We start from the raw sequence: 27,961 nt of genomic DNA on the forward strand, positions 1-27,961 counted from the left end.
GCTTCTATAAGGATCCCACAGGAATGGCATATGCATAGTTGCATTGGTCCAAGCTGGACCAATATAACTATGTAAAAATATCCATACCTGAATTCCTCTTTAACCACTTGCTGAGCAGCCGCCGTCATTATACTGCGGCAGGTCGGCACGATCCCGCGAACCATCGTAGCTGTACGTCGGTGTCTTTAAGCGGGATAGCAGCACTGCGGGGGGTCGTGATGACTGACGGCCATGCGAGATTGCAGGCACGAGAGTCAGAACAGGAACGTGTGTGTGTAAACACTAGCTAGGAACAACGATCTGTCATTTCCTCCAGTCACTCCCGTCCCCCTACAGTTAGAACACACACTAGGGAACATAGTTAACCCCTTGATCGCCCCCTAGAGTTAACCCCTTCCCTGACAGTGACATTTATACAGTAATCAGTGCATTTTTATAGCACTGATCGCTGTATAATTGTCAATGGTCCCAAAAATGTGTCAAAAGTGTTTGATCTGTCTGCCATAATGTCATAAAAATCGCTGATCACCGCTATTACTAGTAAAAAAAGAAAAATTATAAAAATGCCATAAATCTTTCCCCTATTTTCTAGACGCTATAACTTTTGCAGAAACCAATCAATATACATTTATTGCAATTTTTATTACCAAAAATATGTAGAAGAATACATATCGGCCTAAACAGAGGAAAAAATTAGCTTTTTTCAAGAAAAAATGGGGATATTTATTATAGCAAAAAGTACAAAATATTGTTTTTTTCAAAATTGTCGCTTTTTTTTTTTTATAGCGCAAAAAATAAAAACCGCAGAGATGATAAAATGCCACCAAAAGAAAGCTCTATTTGTGGGAAAAAAGGATGTAAATTTTGTTGGGGTATAGCTCCACGCGACCGTGAAATTGTCAGTTAAAGCAACGCAGTGCCGTATCGCAAAAAATGGCCTGGTCATTGAGAAGCCAAATCTTCCGAGGCTGGAGTGGTTAAACATCCCCACCACCTCACCAGATCACATTGCCTTCACTTTGCTGCCATTTGGAAATCCATCAGGTAAAAGGGACCTGTGCAGAGACTTCCGCATAGCGTCAATCAGTACAGTGAAGATCACTGGCGTAAGGGATGCCTACTATAGTTATTTCCAGCTTCTATAAGGATCCCACAGGAATGGTATATGCATAGTTGCATTGGTCCAAGCTGGACCAATACACCTATGTAAAGATATCCATACCTGAATTCCTCTTTAAACATCCCCACCACCTCACCAGATCACATTGCCTTCACTTTGCTGCCATGTGGTCCATCAGGTAGCAGGCTCTGTGCAGAGACTCCCACATAGTGCCTAATCAGTACAAAATCGATGACACTATACAGACTTTACATGCCTCATATAATAATAGGCATTTTTAAAAAATGGTACTGTATAAAGTAAAATGGTACAGTTGGAGGGTATGGTATAGATAGAGTGAGGACGACAGTCCTGGAGCCTAACCTGTATAAGTAAGTTAACTATAGCAGATCCTTTGTTCCATTCTTTAAGTGTCAACTTGATGATCATGTTCTTTAACAGTCTTCCCATCCTTCCCCACTTTTATTCTGTCTTAAATTGTTTCCAAGAAAAATTTTACCAAGTGTCTAAGTCATGAAAATGAAATTGAAGACTTTCGAAGGAAAATAGAGCAAAAATATTATAAAGAAATATGAAAGACATAAAATCTGCAGTGATTTCACTTGTTTTCCACTTAATAAAATAAGAGTAAGGGCAATGCTAAATATATGATGTGAGAGTAACAAATTTTATCAGTAAGTCACCAATATGGTGATAAATTCAGATCCCATCCATAGGTGTGCGCAGCCTATTGCATTAGGGTGTGCACCCCAACACACATACGTGTGTGTGTGTGTGTGTGTGTGTATATACTGCCGGTGTCAGAAGAGCCGTGGACAATGTCAGTAGGGCAGAGGTAGGTGTCAGTAGTTTTTATTTGTATTATTTCATTATTTTTTTAAATTTTATTTTTTAAATTACTTTTTTAACATTTTTTTTTTTTACTATTATTTTTAACAATTTAATTTTTTTAATTTGTTTTTTCCAATCTTTTTTTGAGCCCCAGTAGGGGGGCTTTGGTAAAATATCACGGGTCTAAACAGGGGGCATCCACAGCACACAGGGTGATTAGGGTGTGCCCAGGCACACCTGGCACACCCTGTGCGCACGCCTATGATCCCATCCCACTGATGTAGCTGGTGAGAACTGTCAGGGAGTGAGGGAAATGTACAGGACAGCTGAGACACATTATCAGTAGACAGAGGGTTTGGTTGACTTGGCTCATCTCTTGAAATTATTGTCTCTCCCTGAGTATATCTAGTAAAAAACAGTATCATGTTCATATGAGGCTTCCATGCAGATGGATTCTTCTTTAGGAGATAAACCTATTTATACACAGAGCACAAATCATGCACAGAGGCACAAACCAGAAATCATGCTGTGCTCTTGGTTTGCTTTGTAGTGCATGGCAGAACAGGAGAGGACAGGAAAACAGCTGTTGTATATATAGAAGCTCAGCCACAAATAAATAGTTCTCTTGGGGCTCATTTCTTTTAAAGTCCTTGCTTTTTATATCTGTGTATTCTTCATTCACCCTTGAATTTGCATATTTTACCATGTTAAAGTTTTGATGTTTTCTAAGGCTTTAGATACACTATATAGATTAAAGAGAAACCATTATACAGTATATTAAAAACTTTGAAATCATAAAAAAATCTAAGTAATAGGAGAAAGATTAATATGCAGCCCAGTACCGGCACCCTGAACATTACATTTAGGGCATGAGTAAAAGTACATTTGTGTTTTATTTAACATGTGTTACAAACTTCAAGTGACCTTGCCAGCATAGCAAAGTAAAAAGAAATGGCAGAAAATTCTAAAGATGTACTCTAATACTCGCCTTTCAGGTGTGTGGCCTATAGTGACTTTGCTCTCTTAAAGCGGAGTTCCACCCATACTATAAATCAGCAGCTTTGAGCATGAACAACAACATTTGGGCAACAACTTCTTTTTTTTACTTACTCTGTCTGCATTGTTGCTACAGGGTCCCTTCTAATCTTCTGCTTCAGGGCCGCGGCGATTTACGTCATATCCTGCGGCGCCTGTGCTCCTGGGAGATGTGTGTCATCATTTCCCAGGAGTCAGTGGGCAATGTCAAAGGCTAGCATCACCTTCATATATATATATATATATTTTTTCGCTTTAAATATTTTTATTAGCAGTTTTTCATGTCATACAACTGTAGATGAACAAAACAGTGTGTATATGCAACCATAGCGACAAAGTCTAGTACATTTCCAACAGGTAAATAAAATGAAAGTGATGTACAATCTGTAACCCAACTGATAGGCACAACTGGTACTCTTTGGAAAATCAGGGCAGAGTCATCAGGATGTTTTAGGGTGGGGATCCATTAACAAGGTCCGATACAAGGGAGTGGCCCATCTACTAGCAGCTCTGGAATCCAAACTACCCAGCTGGCCGATCCATAATTAATCATTTACAGGTGGAAGTATGAAAAGTAACTGTGGGATAGCTACTGGACCTCCACATGGGCTCCACGCACTCCACCCCTCTGGGATCACACTGTGGAAGCATATATCACCTCCGGGAGGCCCACAGCCACCTTCTTCCTAAGTGGTGCCATCATCCCTCCGAAGAGCTTTCATTTTCCTATATCCCGAGGATCACGGATGAGTTTGGAGAAGATAAAACTGTTCTTGTGGGAATGTCAGGTGACCTACACCCGATAACTTGTCCACAACTTATAGCCAATTCCGCATCAAAGAGAACAGATGAACTGGCATAACTAAAAAGATGATCGGGAACAGAGTGTCCCAAGTTGATGAAAGGGAAAAGGTGTGAAAATAAAAAAAAGGGGGGGTGAGGAGTAGGAAGGGGGTAGAGTCATCCTGGAGTCAGTGCTTGCTTTGGTCCCTGTGGAGCCCCCGGGAGAATAGAAATACCACAGTACATTGCCCAAGGTTACCAAGTTTCGGAGAATTTTACAACTTGGTCATTAAGATTCGCAACTATTTGTTCTTGTGCCATGATCCAAGAGACTTTTCTCTTGAACCCGCTGAAAGAGACTGTGGGTTGCTTCCATGCTTTGGCAATAGTAATTTTGGCTCCCAATAATACAAAGTTGGCCAGTGTTTGCGAGTATTTATCTAGAGCTGGGATATACCTATTCAGTAGTGCAATGTTGGGGTCGGGGGTCACCAATGCCTTAGTAATGGAGCTGATGGTGCGAAACACTTTCTGCCAGAAGGATCTAATACGAGGGCAGGTCCATCAAGTATGGATCATCGTACCCTCCAGCTCATATCCTCTATAGCATAATGGAGATGATCCCGAGAAGATAACTGCCAGTCTTGCTGGGACATAGTACCATCTAGTCAATACTTTGAGACTAGCTTTGATAAGAGAGATGTTGAGAATACCTTTGTATGCCCGCTTGGATGCACAGAACCAGTGCTGAGGGGTCCCAGAGCAGCCAGTCTCAGCCTCCCAGGCCCGAGCGTAGGTCGGTCTATCCATTTCGGCCATCAAAGTTGTGTAGATCAGGGAGATCCCTCCCCTCTGAGCTTCCGAATTGTAACACCATTGTTCGTAGGGGTTATCCAGCATATCCAATTTTTTCTTACAATGTGATAAGGTAAGAGGTCCCCCCCCGGGGAAAGAAAGTGACCGATCCTGTAGAGACCTTTATCTGTCCACCATTGGAATGCTTTAATACTCAACCATGGTGGGAAATCAGCATTATGGAACAGATGGATTAGTGGCTTCATTTGTGATGTCAGGGTGTGTTGTGAGTAGAGCTTTGAACAAAGAGCCACCGAGTGGGAGAGGGTAGGGGCTACAATAGCTGGACTAAGTTTGGGGGTGCACCCAAGGAGAAAGTCTATAGTGTTCAAAGGAGTTGCTTGCTTTTCATCAAGAGCCATTCAGGCTTCAGGCTCCTGGAGTAAGTTACCGAAATTTGAGCTAGTTGAGCTGCCTGGAAATATCCCCATAAATTAGAAAGGCCTAGCCCACCTTGAGATTTTAGGCGAAAAATAATTTTTGAAGGACACCTATACCCTTTGTTGCCCCAAACAAAGCGAACAATCTCCAACTGAAATTTACTGAGGAATTGTTTTTTTATCAGGATCGGAAGGGAGCGGAACAGATATAATAGATGGGGGAGCAGTGTCATTTTAACTGTGTGAATTCTGCCCAGCCAGAATAGACCACACTTTGCCCACCTCTCCATATCACCCCTGCATTTGTGTAGCATGGGAGGGTAATTAGCTCCAAAAATGTCATTAAACTCTGGCGTTAGTTTCATCCCTAAGTAAGGAATAGCCTTGTCCGCCCATGAGAAGTCAAAGTTGTTGGACAGTTGTTGGACCAGTTCCTGGAGGAGTGTTATATTTAACGCTGTCGATTTGGCCATGTTGACTCTTAGGCCCGAGACCTCACTGAAGATCCCCAAAATCTTATATAGTATAGGGGTAGAGGTAAGAGGGGAGATGATATAGAGGAGGAGATCATTCGCGTATAGCGTGCATTTGTGCACCTTATCGCTGCACTTTACCCCCTTAATGTCAGGGTTCGACCTTATCGCCACCGCCAGTGCTTCAATGGCCACTGTGAAGAGGAGGGGAGATAGGGGGCAACCCTGTCAAGTGCCCCTTCCTATTGAGAATGAATCAGAATATCTGCCCATCATACGAACCTGTGCTGAAGGCGTCGAATAGAGGGAATCAATTAGGTTTAAGAAGGAAGGGCCAAATCTCCATCTTTTAAGGATCTCAGTGAGGTATTCCCAGTTGACTGAGTTGAAGGCCTTGTGTAGATCTATAGAAAGGAGGAAGCCTTGTTGAGAGGGTCCCCCATCCCACTGTGATCAAAGGAGAGTTCTGCAAATTTTATCCGGTCCCTGTCTCTCAGGGATGAAGCCCACCTGATCTTTATGTACATAGGTTGATATAAAACTCGCTACCAGATTCGCGAGAATCTTGGTCATAATTTTGATATCGTTGCTAACAAGCGATATCGGACGGTAATGCCCAATTTACTAGAGTCTTTATCTGGTTTTGGGATCACGAAAATATAGGCATTGTTTTGGTCTGCACTGAGAGGGGCTGCATCCCTGAGAGAGTTGAACAGATGGGCCATATGAGGGGCCAGGCTGGGGCCAAATTTTTTGTAATATCCAGTGCAGAAGCCATCTGGAACAGGAGAGGACCCAAGTTTAAGGGATTTGATAGTGTCTAAAATCTCCTCTGTGGAGAACGGGCTTTCCATGAGGTCTCTATGATCCACGATCTTGGTTGGGTTCTGCGTCAAGTCCCCCGATGCTGTCCTGATTTTAGGAAAGGCTAGTGGGCGGTGTTTGGGGCTGAGCTTCGCAGCCAGACTGGAGCCAATCCTATCTTTCTGAGAATAGAATTTCGCCCCAGACCACCTAAGGTGTTTTTCTGCTGCCGTCGTTAAAGACGGTAAGGAGGGTACGGGCCTTGTCAAGTCTTGCCAGGGATTCGGTTGTGGGATGGTGCTTGTGAGCTTTCATTAAAGAATGATACTCTTCCGTGAGCTTGCATGTGTCAGCCCTATGTGGCTTTTAGTTGCGATGTTATTTGAATGATGACAGATTTATGAGCCGCCCAGACCGTGGCAGGTGAGACTTCACCCGTCTGATTAATGAGAAACTAATCTTTAATTGCCTAATCCAAAATGGAGCACTGGATTGGGTCACTCAAGAGTGATTCCTGCAAGCGCCAGCAATGGGGGCCTGTGGGTCCTCCCGGTCTCCGCAAGATCAAAGTGACCATTGCGTGATCTGATAGAGGAGTGTCCACAATCTTGGAGCTTCTAATTAGGGGAATAGTGCGGGAGCGAGTGAAAATGTGGTCTATCCTGGCAAAGGAGTTGTGAGGAGCTGAGAAGTGGGTATAGTCTTTGGTGTGCGGGTTGACCTCTCTCCAGATGTCAATCATCCCTTTGTTATGAAGGAGTTTAGCTATTTTAGTACTTTGTTTTGTAGGGCGCTTTGGTATTGATTTCCCTACAGCTGTTTTGTCTAGAGAGATATCGAAAGCGATATTAGAATATCCTCTAATGAACACCATCCCCTTCAAGTGTGCCCTCAGTTTATAGTATGTAACAAGGATTCAAAAAATGGTTTCTGACCCTTATTCGGTGAGTAATACGAGATGAAGGTGTATGGTACCCCATCTATGTGTCCTGAAACTAAGATATAGTGGCCTTGGGGGTCGATCAAAGTTTCTGGCTGGAAGATGGCGACCGGAGCGGACGTGTAGTGAGATAGCTCCGCTGCCTTCCCGGCCTACAGTCCTGCTTCCCCGCAGATTATTGCCCCTTACCGTTCCAAAACAGCTGCAATCCACAGCGGAGGTGGGTGAGACACAAGGGGAGAGGCTAAGTCGCACCCCACGGACCCTACAGCGGACACCTGGGACCCGCTGTGGTTGCGCCAGCTGCTAGGCCTAAAAATCCTACTCCTGGCCTGAAGTCCTGTATTCTTACAGATTGCTGGCACGGAACGCTCAAAAGACAGCAGCAATCCACAGCGGAGGAAGGTAGGAAACAAAGGGAGAGACTAATATACACCCCACGGACCCCTTAGTGATCGCCTGAGTCCCGTTACGGTCGCGCTTGCTGCTAGGCCTGAAAGCCTACTCCCGGCCTGAAGTCCTGTATCCCTACGGACTGTTGGCATAGACCGCTCCAAAAACAGCAACAATCCAAAGCGGAGGAAGGTAGGGAGAGACTAATATACACCCCACGGACCCCTCAGTGGTCACTTGGGTCCCGATGCTGCTTTGCCTGTCTGTAGGCCTGAGACCCTGATATATTAAAGCCCGCTCCCTCTACGCGGCCACCACAAGCTGAGGTAGGAGTGGAGGGAGGTATGACCAGAGGGAAGAGTGCTATACCAGCCCGCAAGTCCCAAAAAAGTGCCCCGAATACCCCCGCGCGGACCCCACGCCCCGCCAAGGGCTCCAAGATGGCGACGCAGCCTGAGGACATGGAGCAGGCCCCTCCGGAAGGGGAACAAGAGCAATCTAACTTTGAGGCACTTATGCAGGCCATTACCAACTGCCAGACCACTCTCACGGGGAAAATTGAGCAAGTGCAGCTAGATATTAGCCTCATAAGACGAGACATGGACACATTCAGAATCCGCCTTACTGAGGCTGAACGCCGCGTGGGAGACGCGGAAGATGTTTTGCAAGACCATACAGTCTCACTTCGTACGCTGCAGACAAAAATTAAATCCCTTGAAACCCGGGCAGAGGATGCCGAAAACAGAAATAGAAGGAACAACCTCCGTATAGTGGGTCTCCCGGAGGGAACTGAGGGTACTGATCCCACGTCGTTCACGGAAAAACTCCTGCGTGAATTGTTACCTCAAGCGGCATTTTCAGATGTCTTTGTGGTGGAGAGGGCACATAGAATGCCTGCTGCCCGGGGGCCCCCGGGAGCTCCTCCATGCACATTCATCCTGAAATTATTGAACTTTAGAGATCGGGACCTTGTTCTCCGTGAATCAAGGAAGATTGAGCAGCTGCGATATGAGGGGGCTAAATTAATGATCTTCCCGGACTTTTCAGTTGATACCCAAAAGCAACGACGTTCATTTGATCAAGTCAAAATGAACCTACGCAACAAGAAAATAAAGTACAGTATGCTGTTCCCGGCGAGGCTAAGGGTCCAGGATGGAGAGAGGGTGCGTTTCTTTACCTCCCCTGAAGAAGCGTCGCAATGGCTGGAAACCATCCAGAGACACTAACGAGCTGCCTCAGACACAAGATTACAAAGAATAATGCAGCCAGAGAAGACGTGAGATAGAGCATCTCTACTGCTCGTTTTCAGCAAAGCAATCCCTCTGTTTGTACCACTGAGGAGGCCTAAAGAAGATAACAAGTTCAAGTTATGTGCCCCCGGAGGAAGGTGTTTATCTCTCCGGGTGAAGTTGACTCTCATATTCTGCAGGGAAAGATCATCCTTCATCAGCAAGGGGAGGCTCGGTCCCCTTCTTGCACATTTCCCCAATTGGCAGTTGCCATGAGGGTTTCTGGGGGTGAAGCACGCCAAAGTTTGGGGGGTGGTGCGGGGTGGGGGGGGGGATGGATGGGGAGCGCAAGTTTTTGCCCTGAGTTGGGACTTTTGACCTTTTTTTTACTTTTTTTTTCCCTTTTTTGCTGCTACATATACTCAATGTACTGTGTTACTATATGTTGTATTGAAGAACAGGGCTGTTCACATATTTGTCCACCAGGTGGCATGAGAAGTCTAGTATCTAATTATCAGGGCAAAAGATGTATACTACTGTTGCTCTCATTTTTCCTCTTTAAGTTTACAGTGACCCCGACGGGGGTTGGCTACCAACCTGCTTTTATATTTTTTACAGCGAACCAATGCCACCACTGACAGTAATGTCATGGAATGTTAGAGGGCTGAATTCCAAAATCAAGCGATCTCTGGTTTTCAACTTCCTGAAAAAATATAACCCGCATATATGTGTGTTTCAGGAGACTCACCTGGTGGGGAGCAGGACGCTGGCACTACGGAAATCGTGGGTGGGTGCGTATTACCACTCGACTTATTCCTCGTACTCCCGGGGTGTCAGTGTCCTGATCCACAAGTCGGTGGGGTTTACACTGTTAGATCTTCATCTGGATCCAGATGGAAGATATGTGGCTATACATGCAATGTGTGATGGAATAGAGTTACTCATAGTAGGTATATATATCCCCCCCCGCCACGCTGGAGATCCTTAAGAAAATTACTCCAATAATAGTTCAATACCCTTCAGCTGGGGTAATTATGGCAGGAGATTTTAACATGACCCCAAACCCAGACCTGGATAGGATGGGTGTGAGACCATCCGGGGTGACCCCCTTGACACTATGGGCTGACAATTACGGATTTACAGATGTCTGGAGGATGAGGCATCCGGATGAGAGGCAGTACACGTGCCACTCTGCGACGCATGCATCCTTCTCTAGAATAGATCTGATATACTCCTCTGATTCTCTCCTCCCCAGAGTACTTGAGGTAGATATTCTGCCTCGGGGTATTTCGGACCACGCTCCCCTCCTATTATTGGTAGAGGGTGAGCTGGGGGTCTACTGGACGATCAATGAGGGTACGGTCTCTCCCCCTACGCTTTGGGATGCCTTTAAGGCCTATACCAGAGGACAATATCAAACAGCAATTGGGAGGGTTAGGAAAGATACCCGGTTAGCATTAGAGGAAGCTGAGAGAAAGGTACTCCTTTTAGAAAATGAATATGTGCACACTAGAGATGTATTAACATATGATGCTATGCAATCCTTGTATAGAGAAATCTCTCTTTTGCGGATTGAGACCACTAAGAAACAGTTGCTGGCTCAATCGCAAAGGATCTTCGAGCAGGGAGAGAAGACAGGTAGAATGCTAGCCTGTTTAGCCAAGGAGCGTTCCTCTTCCATACACATAGCCCATATTAAGGATGACGGGGGCGTGATCCACTCGGACCCCAGGGATATAAATGGGCAATTTACACAATACTATCAACAACTATACACCTCTAGGGTCTCCTCTACTGAGGAAGATATGTGTGAATTCTTAGATCAGATTGATTTCCCCCAACTAACTACAGAGGCCAGAAACAAATTAGAGGAACCAATCACTCTTAAAGAGGTCCAAATAGCAGTGGCATCTCTTCAGTCGGCAAAAACCCCAGGCCCTGACGGCCTACCTGCAGAATTCTATAAGGCAAACAAGGAACTTCTCAACCCTATATTTCACAGACTGCTCCTCACAATGCTAAAAGAAGGTGCCCTCCCTCCCTCAATGTCGGAGGCGGTGATTGTAGTTATAGCTAAACCCAATAAAGACCCCGCGTTATGCTCATCGTATCGCCCCATCTCACTTTTAAATGTGGATGCCAAAATAACTACCAAAATCCTAGCAAATAGACTCAATTCGGTTATTCTATCTATTATAAATGGCGACCAGACGGGCTTTATGCCAGGTAAGGGCACGGACATAAACTTACGTAGATTGTACACTAATATTTCACACGCAGAAAGGTCCCAATCCTCGGGCGTGGTGGCCTCCCTCGATGCCGAGAAGGCCTTCGATTCGGTAGAATGGAGGTTCTTGTGGCATGTGTTACAGCGATTCAATTTTGGCCCCCGGTTCATCTCATGGATAAAACTGCTTTACACGCACCCCACAGCAAGAGTCCGAACGAATGGATTACTCTCCCCCCCGTTTTCTTTAGAGAGAGGGACCAGGCAGGGGTGTCCACTGTCCCCGGGTCTGTTTGCTCTAGCCATTGAGCCTTTGGCTATTTTGCTTAGAATGTCCCCGGAGGTTGGGGGCATAAAAGTTGGTCCGCTGAATGAGAGGCTTTCGTTGTATGCTGATGATGCGTTGCTGTACCTTCCCGATGCGTCGGCATCGTTGTCAGCAGCCCTTAAAATCATCGACCAATATGGATCCTTCTCAGGCATTCGGATTAACTGGACTAAATCCATCATATTCTCGCTGTCTCCGACGTTGCCGGATGTTGACCCTTCAAGCCCTCTGGTTTTGGTCTCTAGGTTTAAATACTTGGGGATTGAGATTCAGAGAGAACCACACATGTACTTAATAGACAATGTATATCCAATCTTACACCAGCTTACTGCTCGATGTCAGGCTTGAAGGTCCCTTCCGTTGTCACCAGTAGGTAGGGTTAATCTTTTAAAGATGACGTTCCTTCCCAAATTTTTATACGTATTCCGCAACACCCCAGTCCCTATCCCCAAATCTTTCTTTGACAAGCTGGACCAGGTTGTTAGCTCATTTGTATGGGGGGGATCTGCCCCTAGAGTGGCGCGGACCACCCTTCAACTCCCCTTAACGTTGGGAGGCTTGGCGCTCCCTTGTTTTAAGAAATACTACTGGGCGGCAGTAATAGTTACTGTCCGGTGGTGGTTCTCCCAGCCGAAATCTAACCCCTCACTCAATCTTGAGGCAGCAATAATGGGATCATACTCAGCTTTGAGTAATCTGGTCTTTAGAGGGGTCAAGACACATAAGGATATGACAACTCCGATGCGAACGACGGTCGCAGTATGGGAACAGATGTCAAAAAAGATTGCAGGACCTAATACTATCTCCCCTCACACACCGTTGTGGGGCAACCCTAAACTAAAACATCTCCGGACAGTCCCAGAACCAGCCCTATGGGCGGGATATGGAATTAAAACAATGCAGCAAGTGTGGTCTGGGGATGGAGTCATCCCGTATGACACTCTTAAAAATAACTTCCAACTCCCCTCTAAAATGTTCTTTCGTTATCTCCAACTGCGACATGCAGTACGGGCCCAATATCCAGGCGGCGTTACTTTGCGGTCGCATGGGGTAGAGAAGCTTCTCATTTCTAAGCACCTAGATCGAACTTTGTCATCCCTATACAATCAAATCCTCACTGAGGAACAGACTGGGGAGATGAGATTGTACGATAAGTGGAAGAGGGACGTTCCAGACCTGGCGCCAGATGATTGGGAGGAGGGCTTGCAGCAATATATTCCTCTTATGATCTCGGCAAGGGATAGATTCATCCAGCTCAAGTTTATACATAGAGTATATTACACACCACAGAGACTAGCTAGAATATACCCGACACAAACAGACAGATGCCCGAAATGTATGGGGGAGCTGGGTACGTTTATACATGTAGTCTGGGAATGCCCGCTTATACAAAAATTCTGGACAGAGGTGGTTGAAGTGATTAATGCAGTAGGTAATCTAAATATTCAGTGAAATCCGATTATTTTACTCCTCGGGGTATGTGACAATGTTATACCTAGTGTGCACAAAAGACTGTTTGTATTCTATGCCTCATTCTATGCCAGGAAGGCTATCCTCCTCAGGTGGAAACAACCCGACCCCCCCACGGTAACTCAATGGAAGGATATGATAAATTCTGTTCTACCGCTCTATAAAGTCACGTATATCAACCGTAAATGCCCCCAAAAATTCTCCAAGATCTGGGGAGCCTGGACCAAACAGTAGCAAGGTTCAGCAGTGACCCGCCCAACCTAGGCTATTCGCCTTTTTCTTGGTGCCCTCCCCCCCCCCTCCCTCCTTTGGCCTTTCCCCCTCCCCTCCCCCCCCCCCCCTTCTCCCCCTTTTTTTCCCCTTCTTTCCCCTTTACCCTCCCTCCCTTCTCCTGCTCCTTATTGACAGACCTATCAATATTTAATGAAGGAATGATATGGCAAGTAGCTAACATGCTGATTGCCTGCAGCTGTTTAAACTACTGTAGAGGTAAACCTGGATAAATTGGTATAAATGATACGGGAGTTCTTCCCTCCAGTTGGGAGGACGCACAAAACAATAATAACACAGTAAGATGTATAGTATGATTTGCACTGTATGACTAGGAACTATGCAATTATTTATATAAGTATATTTGGAAATATGTAGCAACATTATGTTCTCTGTAAAAATGTTTGTATGATGAATCATCTCTGGCTGGAGACAAATAAAAACTTTTCTGTTAAAAAAAAAAAAAAAGTTTCTGGCTGGGATATATTAATGTGTTTAGAGAAACATATGGCTACTCCCTTTGTTTTGTTTTCTGTGGAAGCAACGAAAAATTGGGGATAGCGTTGATGGAGGAACAAGGGTTTAAACGTGGACGGAAAGTGTGTCTCTTGGAATAAAAGCACGTCAGCACGCATAGACTGATATAATTGGAAAAGTTTCCTATGTTTGATAGGGGAGTTCAGACCCTGGGAATTGTGTGAGATAAGTTTAAGGGTGGCAGAGGGAGTATTCGTTTCAGCCATAGCTCAGAGGGGGGAGAGCTACCCGGGAGATCCGTATCTTACCTGAGCAATGATGGACGTGATCACAGCGTAGCCTCGAAGGCAGAGGACCCCCACTGCCCGGACCTGAGATGATCAACCAGCGGGGACCAAGGGATCTCCTGAAACTCTGACAAGGAGTGAACTGGAGGGGGAGAGAAAGGGAGAAGAGGGAGGAAAAAAGAGAAAACAGTTGAGCGTTGGTATACTTGAATCGGTACTAAAACGTTCTGGAAGTAAAAAAAGAACAACAGAACCCTGAGTTCCCCCGACCCCTCCCAACCCCAAAGGTAGTATGGACTAGCCATTACCTACCCTTACATCCAAAAGGACCGGTTTGCCCTGATTACAGGGAAACTGGAAATGGTCCAAGGGCACCGGAGGCGCTCTTGAACTGAACAGAAGGTGCACTGGGTCCACCACAGCCCCGCCACCAAACTTCAAACTTACTTAAGACTTGCTAAGAGCCTATAATGGACCTATAACAGAGCACACAAAGCACATAGATAGTAATGAAATAGAAATAGAAATGAAACCGGGAACCCTCCCCAGGTCCCGTGGCCCCTCTAGACCTCCCGCCCTGACAGCAGGGGGGTCCAGGGGGCCCCGCGATCCAGTTCAGGTGGGAGTCTAGCGTCAGTTTACCATCATAAGGGTTAGTTCCCCGAGAAATTGAACACGATCCTACCCTCTACCAATAATATGTGCTAGTCCGTGTTTCCAGGAACATGACTGACAAACATATGCTCACAAACTAATACAGGAATAATACAGTTGAGCATGTAACCCTGTGTGTGAACAGGAGTCCCCGTCTAGGGGGAAATGCTGACATGGGGGAATATCCATGGCGGGCTACCCAAAATAAAAAGAAAAAAAAGAAAAAAAAAGAAAAAAAAACTTGCGGAGCCCCAGTGGTATACCTCCCTCCCCCGAACCCAGGGTATAAGTCCCGGTCACTCAGCTAAAGTCAAACCTGATATCCAATACCAGAAAAATAAAAAAAAAATAAAAATCCCTGGAGGGGAAAGCAGGTATGAAAACATTCCAGGCCAAGTTTCAAGTTCGGGGGGACTGGGAGAGCATCCTAAGTACCAGTGGGGAGCGTAGAAAAAAGAAGTGTCTCAGACCAGGTCCCTGATCCAATTAGGGGGTGCAGCGCATCACGGCGGGAGATTTTCTTTGGACCTCTTAGAATTTTGTGTTAGCCAGGAGGGTTGCAGCGGGCTAGCTGGTGGAGGCCTCTTTGTAGAGGAGGAGGTGCCTCTGCTCACATGTGTGGAGGGTGGTTCTTGTGGTATCAGCCCCAATTGTAATAAAAGGCGTTCTCCTTCTGCAAAAGAGGAGAAGCTGAAGCTTTTATTCTTATAGGAAAAGTTAAGTCGCAGGGGGAAAGACCATCTATAGTTGATTGCTCTGTCGATCAGAAGCTGAAGTAGCGGCTTGAGGGCTCTTCTTTTCTGTACAGTATAAGGTGATATTCCGCGAAAATCTGTATTTTCCGACCATGAAATTTGAGGTTGTAGGTGGACCTGGACTTCCTCATCACCTCCTCCTTCACCGAATAGAAGTGGGGTTTTACAACTATATCTCTAGGGAGGCCATCCAATCGGGGGGGTTGTAGGGCCCTGTGAGCCCTATCTAGCTCCAGGCAGTGTTCTGCGATATCTGGGATAAGGTGTTTTATAAGAGCTTTAACCGCAGATTGAACCTCCTTTTCCGATTCAGGGATCCCTCTGATCCTAAAATTATATCGCCTCGAACGGTTCTCGAGGCCTTCGATTTTTGAGAGTGCAGACTCGAGTTGGTCCTGCATATCTTGCAGCCTGGCGGAATTTTGATTAATCCGTGCTACCGATTGATCCGTTTTTTCTCAATCGTATCTGTTCTCATCCCTATTTGTTGTAAGTCAGAATGGATGGATGATGTGATCTGAGCTGCACTCAGGGCTAGGCTTTTAGATAGCATGTGTGCAAATGCCTCCATCATGGAGGGGAAATCCGTGGGGACAGGAGCAGCCTCATGTGCTTCACTGACAGACAGCAGCATGCCTGTGTGAGTATCCATCATGGGGGTGGAGGGGAGCCCAGAGTTCAGTCTATGCAGCAATGACTCTGTAGAGGCAGGAGAGGTGGCCTGGGGTAGGGGGGATAGCACAGTACCTGGGGATGGCGGAGAATTCAAATCCTGATCAGCTATAGAGTCTTCCTTTGCCTCAGTGAGGTGAGGGCCTGGTGGAGCGGCCGCCATCTTGGCATATGTGACCGGCTCCTCAGCGGAGTTCATCTCGTGCAAAAGGTTTCTCCTCGCTTGAACCCCAGGCATCAGCGGGTTCCCGGGGGCTTCCCCTACACAAATATCCCGTTATTAGGCGTGCGGAAATGCTCTGTTCGCTCCGGTGGACGGCGTAATGCTGTGGTGGAGCGGAGCTCTAGATGCCGGGGGCCATCTTGGGAGCTACCGCGCATGCGCCTCCTTTATATATTTTTTATGATAAATGTGTTTTATTAGTGATAACCAAAATTAGTCATGAGATATGTATAGCGAACACTACACAAAATCAAGTCTCAAATAATTTCTCTGCCCAATTTCTGGTTTTAGATTGTGGAAGGATAAAACTCTTGTTTGAGATTTTATTGCTGTCTATGTTTCCACTCTTGACCTTTACATCTTGTTTTTCCCACACCTTTGTACCAATGACACCCTGAAATTGAATGAGGCAGCAAATGTCACCAGGAAAATTAGAAACTAACAGCAAAAAAAAGAAAAATCTAATTAAGGATCACCCTCACTAAAGGGGTCAGTGGGCAGTCTGCTTGTCCTTGCAAAATACAGTGAAAGTGAGATCATCCCAGACGGTGCATAACATCACCCAGTTTAATGAATAAATTATCAAAAGACAAATGATTACACTTACAAATTAAAAGCTTGATATATGGCACATCACAGCCTGATTTTACTCTGAAGCTGGTATGGATGCAAAGGGTGGGCCAACTTAAAATTGAACCCTACAGACTAATGCCCTGTACACACGATCGGACATTGACCGGACATTCCGACAACAAAATCCATGGATTTTTTCCGACGGATGTTGGCTCAAACTTGTTTTGCATACACACGGACGCACAAAGTTGTCGGAAAATCCGATCGTTCTGAACGCGGTGACGTAAAACGCGTACATCGGGACTATAAACGGGGCAGTAGCCAATAGCTTTCGTCTCTTAATTTATTATGAGCATGCGTGGCACTTTGTGCGTCGGAATTGTCCACACACGGTCTGAATTTACACGAACGGATTTTGTTGTCGGAAAATTTTATAGCCTGCTCTCAAACTTTGTGTGTCGGAAATTCCGATGAAAAAAGTCAGATGGAGCCCACACACGGTCGGAATTTCCGACAACAAGCTCCGATCGCACATATTCCGTCAGAAAGTCCGACCATGTGTACAGGGCATTAGACTGGGATGCCAGTAAAGTGCATATGCGTGTAAAGGCAGGTGTCCCAATACTTTTGGTAATAGAGTGTACTTAAAGTTAATACAAAGTATGACACACTCCTGGAGCTAGTACTGTATGTTGTGTGAAGAACTGAAATCTCTTCAGTCAGGTAGGTCTTAACATTGCAAAATATTTGTAATTTGCACAAGAAAAATTGCATTGGGCAAGTGCTTTCTATTAGAGGCAAAAGTGAACCTTTCTTTGTCAAAAATTTTATAAACCAGTCCCAGTATTTAGAGTTTTCCTAATATTCCTAATTCTTTAGCAATGTACCCCATCATTTATTTTATTTATTATATTATTATTTTATTTATTATTAATATAATTTTAATATTAGTTATTTTATTTATAACAAAAGTTAGGGGTGATAAGTTTGCTTATAAGCTTAGTATAAATCATCCACCAATGAAGCGCCAATGATGGATTGATATATGTGGGAAAAATGATATAAGTATATATAGTATTATAAGTATAGTTTTATTCCACATTAAAAGTAGAAAATTTTAAATAAATAAAAATAAAAGTTATACTTTAGGCCAAAGTGGGTTTAGATGCATGGTGTAGTGAGTGTGCCAATCCCATCTTTTGTTATATTTAGTACCCACAATGTGGCCACTTGTATATGAGTTTATGACAAAGGGCATTTCATAATTGGTATGTTTTGTTTATCCAATATTTTATAAACCAGTCTCAATATTTTGGAGTTCTTTAATAATGTACTACACCATTTATTTGGTATACTTTTTTATTGCTATAATATATAGGTTTTCATATCTGAATTTTTTTCTTTTTAAATAATTGACATGACAAGCATTTTAATATCCGCTTAGCCGCTTTGGACATTTTCACTGGCAATTACTAACAGAAATGCAAAGATTTCCCAGTAAAATAACAGTATAACCTTGCCAGAAGCTACTAAGTAAAGATGAATTAAATTTGCTTGAAGACTGATGTGGCGATCTGGTGAACATAATTAAGCACAAACAAAAAAAAATGTAGATTTAGTCTTTAGAGATGGTCACTGTGCTTTCTAAATATTAAAAATGCACCCAATGTTAAACTATCGCTTAAAGTTTATATTTTACAAAAGAAAATTAAATCTATTGTAAACACCTAAATTGAAAGGATCTTATTAGCTCTCCTGTTTTATGATTATTATTTATGATATTCACAGCATTAATATAGTGGACTGCAGATCATATCCTTTGTGCAAATACCATATGTTCTGACCTAACTACAGTGCCTTTGAAAAAGCATTCATGCCCCTTGAAATTTTCCACATTTTGTCATGTTACAACCAAAAACGTAAATGTATTTTATTGGTATTTTATATGATAGACCAACACAAAGTGGCACATAATTGTGAAGTGGAAAATGATAAATGGTTTTCAAAATTTTTTACAAATAAATATGTAAAAAGTGTGGCGTGCATTTGCTTTCAGCCCCCCTGAGTCAATACTTTGTAGAACCACCTTTCACTGTAATTGCAAGTCTTTTTGGGATGTCTCTACCAGATTTGCACATCTAAAGAGTGACATTTTTGCTCATTCTTCTTTGCAAAATAGCTCTGTCAGATTGGATGGAGCGCCTCTGTGAACAGCAATTTTCAAGTCTTGCCACAGATTCTCAATTGGATTTAGGTCTGGACTTTGACTGGGCTATTCTAACACATGAATATGCTTTGATCTAAACCATTCCATTGTAGCTCTGGCTGTATGTTTAGGGTTGTTATCCTGCTGGAAGGTGAACCTCCGCCCCAGTCTCAAGTCTTTTGCAGACTCTAATAAGTTTTCTTCTAAGATTGCCCTGTATTTGGCTCCATCCATCCTCCCATCAACTCTGACCAGCCTCTCTGTCCCTGCTGAAGAAAAGCATCCCCACAACATGATGCTGCCAACACCATGTTTCACTGTGGGGAAGGTGTGTTCAGGGTGATGTGCAGTATTAGTTTTCCTCCACACATAGCATTTTGCTTTTAGTCCAAAAAGTTCAGTTTTGGTCTTATCTGACCAGAGCACCTTCTTCCACATGTTTTCTGTGTCCCCCACATGGCTTCTCACAAACTGCGAAAAAAAAAAAATGGGACTTCTTATGGCTTTCTTTCAACAATGGCTTTCTTCGTGCCACATTTCCATAAAGGCCAGATTTGTGGAGTGTCTTGTGGATAGAGTCTTCCATCTGAGCTGTGGATCTCTGCAGCTCATCCAGAGTTACCATGGGCCTCTTGACTGCTTCTCTGATTAATAATCTCCTTGCCCGGCCTGTCAATTTAGGTGGACGTCCATGTCTTGGTAGGTTTGCAGTTGTGTCATACTCTTTCCATTTTCGCATGATAGATTGAACAATGCTCTGTGAGATGTTCAAAGCTTGGGATATTTTTTTATAACCTAACCCTGCTTCAAATTTCTCCACAACTTTATCCCTGACCTATCTGGTGTGTTCCTTGGCCTTCATGATGCTGTTTGTTCACTAAGGTTCTCTAACAAACCTCTGAGGGCTTCATAGAACAGCTGTATTTATACAGAGATTAAATTACACACAGGTGGACTCTGTTTACTAATTAGGTGACTTCTGAAGGCAATTGGTTCCACTAGATTTTAGTTAGGGTACCAGAGAAAAGGGGGCTGAATACAAATGCAAAAAGAAGTTAAAACTAAAACTGATTTCTACATTGTTTCGGTCCACTACAGTATCATGCTTTTTTGTCATACTTTATTTGAAACTAGCGAATTGCAAAGGAATTGATATAAAAATGGTTTTATTATTGAATTCATTCATTCATTTATTAATTTTTCATAGCACAGACTTACTTTAAAGGAAGAAGGGGGAAGGGGAATGTCTTTATTTTCTTTTCACACTAAGACTTACAGTGCAGTTTAAATAAAATCACATGAGTACTACAGTATACTAAAAAAAAATACAAGAAAAAAACAAAAACACAAATTTAGCAATAGATGAGCCATAAGTAATAATGCTTCCCCGTTTCTGAAATTTCTATTTGTATATACTGTTTCCCAGTAAAGCCAGTGATCCATGGCTAATTTCAGCTTACTGTAATGCCGCATACACACGATCTGGATTTTGGTGGGAAAAAGATATGATGGCTTTTCCGACGGGATTCCACTCAAGCTTGCCTTGCCTACACACGGTCACACAAAAGTTCTCTGAACTTTTGACCGTCAAGAGCGCGGTGACGTACAACACTACGACGAGCCAAGAAAATGAAGTTCGATGCTTCCGAGCATGTGTCGAATTGTTTCCGAGCATGCGTAGGAATTTTACGCTTCGGAATTGCTACAGACGATCACATTTTCGGATAGGAACTTTTTCCGACCAAAAAATTGATGGAGCATATACACGGTCGCATTTTCTGACCAACAGCTCTCATCGGTCTTTTGCTGGCCAAATTTCCGATCGCATGTAAGCGGCATTTCAGCTTAAAAGGATTTTTGTGTGCTGAAAACCCCGCAGTCTATTGCTGCAGTGTATAAGAATTTTTTTTCTTAAATCACAATTGGCCCCAGGCCCTGATGGTTTCTCCATACCATATTACAAGTCATTCTCTACTTTGCTCGCCCCTTATATGGCTAGATTCTTCAATGCTCTTAGGAAGGGGGATCCACTCAACACCTCACTAAACACGGCCTACATTACGGTCCTCCCTAAGCCAGATAAAGACACAAGCTCGGTCAGCAACTATAGACCAATATCTCTCATTAACAATGATTTGAAGATCCTGACTAAGATCCTTGCAGATCGCCTGGCCTCCTTCATTAGCTTATACATTAATAAAGACCAAGTGGGCTTCATACCGGGGAGACAGGGTCCCGATCAAATTCGAAGAGCGATTGATATAGTATCCCTTATTAATTACAACTGGGATGGGGGCCCATCCAGACAGGGTTGTTTACTCTCTCCGGACCTACAAAAAGCGTTTGACACTGTCCAGTGGCCCTACATATTCCATTTGCTTCAAAAATGGGGATTTGGGGATTCTTTCCTCAATATCTTTCACGCACTGTACTCAACTCCCTCAGCTCAGGTACGTCTGCAGGGGTTTTACTCGAAATCCTTCCCCATATCTAGAGGTACAAGACAGGGGTGCCCACTCTCCCCGTTGATCTTCGCCATAGAGATCGAGTCCCTGGCGATAGCCATCAGAAACAACCAGAACATTTAAGATATTCAAAGTGGCTCCCGATGTCATAAATGCGCATTATTTGCAGATGACATCTTACTATTTGTATCTTCCAGCTAACTTCGCTTCCCAATATATGCCGCCTCCTAGATGACTTTGGACAGATCTCGGGCCTCAGGGTTAATTACGACAAATCTCAGGCGCTTAATATCAATATTCCAGAACCTCTCCTGGCCAGACTCAGGGACAGCTTTCAGTTCTCATGGAGTGACTCATCCATCTCTTACTTAGGGATACAGCTGACTCCTAAGACCGAACTCCTGTATCAAGCTAATTTTCCTCCTCTCTACAAAAAACCGGAGGAGGACCTCTCATGTTGGTCCAAGCTGTCCCTGACCTGGCTAGGCAGAATCAACATGATCAAGATGACCCTACTCCCCCGCATCCTATACTATTTTAGAGCTCTTCCGTTATCGATAATAACCGCCTAAAACGCTTTCAAGCCAACATTGTTAAATACATATGGGGTAAAGGGGGTCACAAATTCTCCAAAGCGATCCTGTTTAGACCTAGGTCAGAAGGCGGCATGGGATTACCGAACCTAATCTGGTACTTACAAGCAGCACAATTAGCCCAGCTATCTACAGTCTACTCCCGATGGGAACAACCTGACTGGGTCCACATAGAGAGACAAGCGGTCCCCCTCCACACCCTAGACTTCCTCCTCTGGAGCTCAAGAAAACTCAGACCCTCCATTCTTTCCCCATCGTTGTCACATTCCTTTGCATTATGGGACAGATTGAAAAGCAACAACCGCTTAACATCTCCCATGGCACCATTGCAGCACTTATTCAACAATCCCAAATTCCCCCCAGGTCTTAACATTTCTAACTTTAAATGGTGGCTCAACAAAGGGATGTACAGAATAGGACACTTCCTTAGACCATTAGGCCCACTCTCTAAAGCTTTTTGTGTCAGCAATCTCGATATGCCACAGTCTGAACTCTTTAGATTCTCCCAAATATCAAGCTACTTACACAATAAGTGTAGATCACTCCCGAATGGACCCCAAATGACTCCTTATGAACTATGGTGTGGCCAGGCCTGCGAGCAGAGGGGGGGCATTTCGGTGATTTACAGGGCTTTATCTTCTGCGCAATCCAAGGCACCTTACATGCTAGCCTGGGAGGAGGATCTATCTCAAAGCTGGCAGCTGGAAACCTGGCATAGGAACTTTTCCCAATCTTACAAAGGCGTTCTAAACTCTGGGCTCGTGGAAGCTAGCTTGAAAGTGCTAACTAGATGGTACTTGGTACCCTCCAAAATAGCTCGCTTTTACCCTTCAGCTTCCCCCCTCTGTTTTAGGGGATGTGGCCTTAAGGGCGATATGTTCCATACATGGTGGACCTGCCCCAGAATCAGACAATTCTGGCACAAGATTTTCACTTGGATTAGTAGGATTGCTGAAAGGCCTATTCAAATGTCCCCTCTAGTGGCACTCCTCAATTTCCCAGTAAGGGAAGTTTCCAGGATCACACAACGCCTCATCTTCTTTATCATTCCAGGAGCCAAGCTCACCCTAGCTAAAGCCTGGAAAAAAACATCAGTCTCCACACTCCTAGCCAAAAGAAAGATTTCCTGGATTATGAACCAAGAAAAAATGACAAGTATGATCCTGGAACGCTCAGCCAAATTCCAACAAATTTGGGAACCCTGGGCAACATACATTGGGGTCACGCTTTGACTCTTCCCTAGAGCTGTTATACCTCATCATGTCTCTTCCCCCCCAGTCGACTCATACGCATCTCTCTCAACCCTCATCTCCTCTACTCCTTCTCCCTTCAACTCCCCTTTTCTTCTCTCTCTACTTTTCTTCTCCCTCTCTCGTCTCACTTTCCCTCTTTATTGATGGTATTGGGCTTTGGCCTGTAATCGAACGGTCATAACCTGGGCCTCGGACGGGAAACCTCCTGAGTTGGTCCCCGATCCTGGCCTAAACCAGAACAGCCATATAGGCGCCCTTATCCCCTGTTTTCTATTTCATTTGCTTCTATATTTACTTACTTAGATGCTAATGTTAAACAGTTTATGAAGTTGCTCGTTAAAAATCAGAGGACATCGGAACAGTTCAATAATATACTGCGGTGAGCATAGACTTGATAGCCTTGGACAATCTCACCGCCCTTCCTCCTAGATAATTGACACTTTACATTCTCTAGTTGGAGAGATGTTGGGGGTGGGGGAGCCCCGCCACAGTGTGTACCCAATTGGGGTGGCGGACCTCTCCCTCCCAATATCGCATATAAAATACTCTATATCTGATTTATAGTTTTCTTATGTTCGCCTTGCTCAAAGCTCATGACTGACTTTGTTCATTCTATACTACAATGTTCTGTACACCAAAGCCCCATTAAGTTGTACATAATGTGACTGTGATGGTCATCTGTATTTTGCTGTCTCAAGATGTAGTTATGACATTTAATGTTTTCCGTACATCCCTTTTCCCTTCATTTTTGAAAATAAAAATATTGAAACTAGAATTTTTTTTTTGTATATGGTCAGAATCACGTTAGACATTGCTTCTGTGTGTAAAAAGGTTTTTGTGTGTATTCAAGGCTATGCTAGCAATTGTTTTGGCAGGTAAAAGGGTATTGTGTGTTCAGGACCACATTATCTATTGCTGCTGTGCTTAGAAGCGCTTTTTGTGTATTGAGGACCACAGTATCCATTTCTATGTGTGTTCAGAGGAAAATTGTAGACCAACCTAAATTCAAAATTGAAAATGGACATGATATGATGTTCAAAGTTTACTAATGACTTATATTTTGCACTTTAAAGTGGACCTAAGTTTGGATATACATGCATGCTAATGTGCATAATGTAACATTTACATGTATTTATGAGAAAACCTTCATCTTCAGCCTTTTTTTCCCCAAAAAGGCCTACACTATCTTTGTTCAAGCATCATTCAAGGTCATCATCTACTTCCTGAACTTAAATCCTTCTATGTAAGGTCAGCCATCGAGCAAAATCTTTTGAGTAGAATAGCACAAACCTGCTGCTAGCCCCTAAAAAATGAATCTATAGACACGAGCACTACCGAAAAATTTGTTTAGTTTCGTTTTATTTGTTGTTTTTTTTTTAATACGGTGTGATCGGCATTCGTTACTTCGGATCATTAAAAACTTAGAATGCATTTGTATTCATTCCATTCCATTAATTTTCATTAATTTTCATATGCATTCGTCAAAAGAGTCTTTCATTCATTTGGTTACATAATATTTCCCCAGGAGCAACTAGATGTAAAAAAAAAGCTTATATTAGCCAATTGTGATATGTCACTTTTTACGGTGAAGGCAGTTATGAGTAGTTCCTTAAATGTGATGGACATACAGTGAGAGAAAAAAGTATTTGATCTTGATTTGAGCTGATTTTGTACGTTTGCCCACTGACAAAGAAATGATCAGACTATAATTTTAATGGTAGGTTTATTTTAACAGTGAGAGACAGAATAACAACACAAATATCCAGTAAAACGCATTTCAAAAAAGTTATCAATTGATTTGCATTTTATTGAGTGAAATAAGTATTTGATCCCCTATCAATCAGCAAGATTTACAGAACCTTCTATAAATCAGGAAATACCGTAATCATAAAAGATAATTTGGATGTATCTAATTGCAAAGCAAATTTTCTTTGGAGTAGTGTAGCTAAAGGTTTTTTTCAGTCTTTTCTTCTGTCTAGAAGGTTCTGTCTTCCTGCATGGTAATGTAGTTCAACGAAGGCTAAATATTACTAAACAGGAAGAATATGAGCCAGCTCTGCTTCGGCTGATAGGACCAATGTATGTGATAGTAGTACCATGATACTAGGATTCATTCTACAGTAATAATAATAGGCCCACAGAAATCTAGGAGGTAATACACCAGCGACAATTACTAATTAAACTAATTACTGTTTGTTGCATTACCATCCTTTCTTAACCACTTGCCGACCACCTCATGCCGATGTACGTCGGCAGAATGGCACGGCCAGGCAGAATCACGTACCTGTACGTGATCTGCCTGCTGCGGGTGCAGACCCCCCCCCGGTGCCCGAGGCGGTCAGCTTTGGTCTGGGAGCGTTCAGAGATGAGGGGGAGGCCATCCATTCGTGGCCCCCCCTCGCGATCGCTCCCAGCCAATCAGAATCATTCCTCTGCTGCTGTATGCTAAACAGCAGCAAAGGAAATGATGTCATCTCTACTCAGCTCGGTATTTTCTGTTCCCGCGACGAGGAGAGAAGACTGGAATGTGAGTGCACCAACACAACACACTCAGTAAAACATGCCAGGCACACTTTACACCCCCGATCCCCCCCGGTCACCCCCCCGATCCCCTCCGATCACCCCCCCAATCACCCACCCCCCCGTCACACTGACATCAAGCAGTTTTTTTGTTTTTTTTCTGATTACTGCATGGTGTCAGTTTGTGACAGTTAGTGTGGTAGGGCAGTTAGTGTTAGCCCCCTTTAGGTCTAGGGTACCCCCCTAACCCCCCCTAATAAAGTTTTAACCCCTTGATCACCCCCCGTCGCCAGTGTCGCTAAGCAATAATTTTTCTGATCGCTGTATTAGTGTCGCTGGTGACGCTAGTTAGGGAGGTAAATATTTAGGTTCGCCGTCAGCGTTTTATAGTGACAGGGACCCCCATATACTATCTAATAAATGTTTTACCCCCTTGATTGCCCCCTAGTTAACCCTTTCACCACTGATCACCGTACAACTGTTACGGGTGACGCTGGTTAGTTAGTTTATTTTTTATAGTGTCAGGGCACCCGCCGTTTATTACCGAATAAAGGTTTAGCCCCCTGATTGCCCGGCGGTGATATGCGTCGCCCCAGGCAGCATCAGATTAGCGCCAGTACCGCTAACACCCAAGCACGCAGCATACGCCCCCCTTAGTGGTATAGTATCTGAACGGATCAATATCTGATCCGATCAGATCTATACTAGCGTCCCCAGCAGTTTAGGGTTCCCAAAAACGCAGTGTTAGCGGGATCAGCCCAGATACCTGCTAGCACCTGCGTTTTGCCCCTCTGCCCGGCCCAGCCCAGCCCAGCCCACCCAAGTGCAGTATCGATCGATCACTGTCACTTACAAAACACTAAACGCATAACTGCAGCGTTCGCAGAGTCAGGCCTGATCCCTGCGATTGCTAACAGTTTTTTGTTAGCGTTTTGGTGAATTGTCAAGCACCAGCCCCAAGCAGCGTTCGCAGAGTCAGGCCTGATCCCTGCGATCGCTGTTTTTTTGGTAGCGTTTTGGTGAAGTGGCAAGCACCAGTGGCCTAGTACACCCCGGTCGTAGTCAAACCAGCACTGCAGTAACACTTGGTGACATGGCGAGTCCCATAAGTGCAGTTCAAGCTGGTGAGGTGGCAAGCACAAGTAGTGTCCCGCTGCCACCAAGAAGAAGACAAACACAGGCCTGTCGTGCCCATAATGCCCTTCCTGCTGCATTCGCCAATCCTAATTGGGAACCCACCACTTCTGCAGCGCCCGTACTTCCCCCATTCACATCCCCAACCAAATGCAGTCGGCTGCATGAGAGGCATTTTTATGTCCTCCCGAGTACCCCTACCCAACGAACCCCCCCAAAAAAAATGTTGTGTCTGCAGCAAGTGCGGATATAGGCGTGACACTATTATTGTCCCTCCTGTCCTGACAATCCTGGTCTTTGCATTGGTGAATGTTTTGAACACTACCATGCACTAGTTTTAGCGTATTGGCATAGGGTACAGCATTGCACTAACTAGGCACACTTTCACAGGGTCTCCCAAAATGCCATCGCATTTTGAGAGAACCGAACCTGGAACCGGTTACAGTTATAAAAGTTACAGTTACAAAAAAAAGTGTAAAAAAAAAAAAAAACAAAACACAAAAAAATATATAAAATAAAAAAAAAATAGTTGTTGTTTCATTGTTCTCTCTCTCTCTATTCTCTCTCTATTGTTCTGCTCTTTTTTTACTGTATTCTATTCTGCAATGTTTTATTGTTATTATGTTTTATCATCAGCTTTTTAGGTATGCAATTTTTTATACTTTACCGTTTACTGTGTTATCGTTAACCATTTTTTTGTCTTCAGGTACGCAATTCACGACTTTGAGTGGTTATACCAGAATGATGCCTGCAGGTTTAGGTATCATCTTGGTATCATTCTTTTCAGCCAGCGGTCAGCTTTCATGTAAAAGCAATCCTAGCGGCTAATTAGCCTCTAGACTGCTTTTACAAGCAGTGGGAGGGAATGCCCCCCCCACCATCTTACGTGTTTTTTTCTGGCTCTCCTGTCTCAACAGGGAACCTGAGAATGCAGCCGGTGATTCAGCTAGCTGACCATAGAGCTGATCAGAGACAAGAGTGGCTCCAAACATCTCTATGGCCTAAGAAACT

The sequence above is a fragment of the Aquarana catesbeiana genome, linkage group LG01 (genome assembly GCF_042186555.1).
Source record: "Aquarana catesbeiana isolate 2022-GZ linkage group LG01, ASM4218655v1, whole genome shotgun sequence".
NCBI classification, from domain to species: domain Eukaryota; kingdom Metazoa; phylum Chordata; class Amphibia; order Anura; family Ranidae; genus Aquarana; species Aquarana catesbeiana.